Below are 2,126 nucleotides of genomic sequence, written 5' to 3'. Positions count from 1 at the left end.
TCTAGTTTTGTTCTAGTTCTGTTTTAGTTCTTTTCTAGTTCTGTTTTAGTTCTGTTCTATTTCTGTTGTAGTTCTGTTCTAGTTCTGTTCTAGTTCTGTACTAGTTCTGTTCTAGTTCTGTTCTAGTTCTAGTTCGGTTCTAGTTCTGTTCTAATTCTATTCTAGTTCTGTTCTAGTTTTGTTCTAGTTCTGTTCTAGTTCTGTTTTAGTTCTTTTCTAGTTCTGTTCTAGTTGAGTTTAAATTCAGTTTTGGTTTCCTATAAGCAATTTAAGTTGATATGAGGAAAAGTTTTATATTTTAACTTGCACAATTCTATCCCATGATCTTATTCTCCCAGCTACATAAAATCTCCAATCAATGATCTACTTACAACAGTATAATTTTAATATAACAAGACTAAATCAAACATTTACAAAAGACTTAAACAAAACCAACATAAAAAAATTATGATGACGGACATTAGCCCCATCATCATCAACACTATTCATCCAGCCAGCATCATCATCAAAAACATCAAGCTCATTCATGGACCCTCATATGAGAAAACTTGTTGGTGTTAGTGTGTTAGCCTGTGTGTCGGAAAAGACGACTTTTGGCGTTTAATGTACGGTTGCATTATAACACTTTCACGGCTCGTTGAGTTAAATAAAGATGATGTCAATATCAATCAGTTTTGGTCAGAATATAAATTAAAGCGAAAAAAAGCAAAATGACTGACGCTCTTACTGACTGTGCAGAGAGTTCTTAAGACTCAAAGTCTAAAGGGCAAAAAAACATAAATAAATTGTGTTATGATCAGTTTAATTCAAAAAGGCAAGGAAGGAAAGCTACTAATAAACATGAGGTTTTTGTTTCGAGCAAGTAAATTTTATGAATAAGATGGTGTTATAGGAGGAGTAGTTTGCTAGTTTGAGTTATGAAAAGTGCTCTTGTTGATCGTTGCTAATAAAACATTCATCTTCTTCATCATCGTTAACATCATCAATAGGTTTGGTTTTACATTTTAGTATTTGAAGTTTTTATAAGGGTTTTCTTTGCTTAATATAATTTTTTTGGTTCAAGTGAAAAAAACTTTTCCCAAAATTTTTCATTGTTATTAAATTGCAAAATTTTTAACTTTGTTTTTTTAGAAATTACTTTTCCCCTTATCTTCCTAAAAAAGAATTAGATTTCTTTTCTGGTTTACAACAGTACTTTCGGTATTGGCTTATTATATCTATGATATTGGTCTCACCAGAAATATTGGTAAAATGCAATATACAGACATTTGCTTATTCTTTCTTCCTTTGCAAAAAAAAAAAAAATCATAAACAGTGTGTTGAATGTGGTAAATAAATCTCCCGATGTTTTATTTATTTTGTTTTTTTTTTGTATTGGCAATTTCATTATGTTTTTAGCACGATTGGTCCGTCGGTTGGTTGGTATTGCTGGTGATAACAAGTTAAGTTTTAAGTTTTTTTTTGTTCGCTCCTTTAATGCAGCAACCAAAATCTACAAATAAAAAAGAAACGTGCATTAAAACCTTAAATAAAAGAAATAGATTTTACCAACAATATAAGACAGTCACAAGAACACGTTTCGCGCCAAATATTTTATTTTCTAGAACAGATAAAGTTTAGTTTATATACATTTTTTTTCTTTCACTATTCAAACTACTAGTACTAGAGTTGTACTCCATATATTCCATGTGTAGTGTATTGGGAAATAGACAAGAACTAAAATAAACAGCAGCACCAGCAATAACGAAAAAAATTTCCATATGAATAGAGTAAGTAGCACCTGAAAACATGGTTTATCCTCTTGAAACAATCTTGAAGTTGGTAAAACACGCGATATTTCTGTAAATTTTTAACATGTACATCTTTTTCTTACTCCTTCCTCTTCGATTTTTTTCTGCAACCCCTTTGTATAGGAAAGGGAATTTAAATTTTTCATTTCGCTAAGTGTAGTAACGAGGTGCGAATGAATATTTCGAAAAAAAACTGTAAGACAAAAAATTTATTTTTCTATTTCAGTCCTGGTTCAGTTCTTGTTCAGTTCTAGTTCAGTTCTAGTTCAGTTCTAGTTCAGTTCTAGTTCAGTTCTAGTTCAGTTCTAGTTCAGTTCTAGTTCAGTTCTAGTTCAG

The 2,126-nt window shown here is 30.8% G+C and overlaps 1 long non-coding RNA gene across 1 annotated transcript; it reads right to left on the bottom strand.

The window, feature by feature from the left end:
- Window positions 1-1,317: 1,317 nt before the first annotated feature.
- On the bottom strand, window positions 1,318-2,081 carry LOC124418694. Its single transcript, XR_006940158.1, has 3 exons — window positions 1,664-2,081; window positions 1,553-1,600; window positions 1,318-1,492 (listed from the first exon to the last, which is right to left on the bottom strand). It is a non-coding gene; the product is annotated as an uncharacterized LOC124418694 (long non-coding RNA).
- Between the last annotated feature and the right edge of the window lie 45 nt (window positions 2,082-2,126).

The sequence above is a fragment of the Lucilia cuprina genome, chromosome 2 (assembly GCF_022045245.1).
Source record: "Lucilia cuprina isolate Lc7/37 chromosome 2, ASM2204524v1, whole genome shotgun sequence".
Taxonomy (NCBI): Eukaryota; Metazoa; Arthropoda; class Insecta; order Diptera; family Calliphoridae; genus Lucilia; species Lucilia cuprina.
Note: the sequence above shows the minus strand (reverse complement) of the source record. Positions and strands in the feature narration are given on the sequence as shown.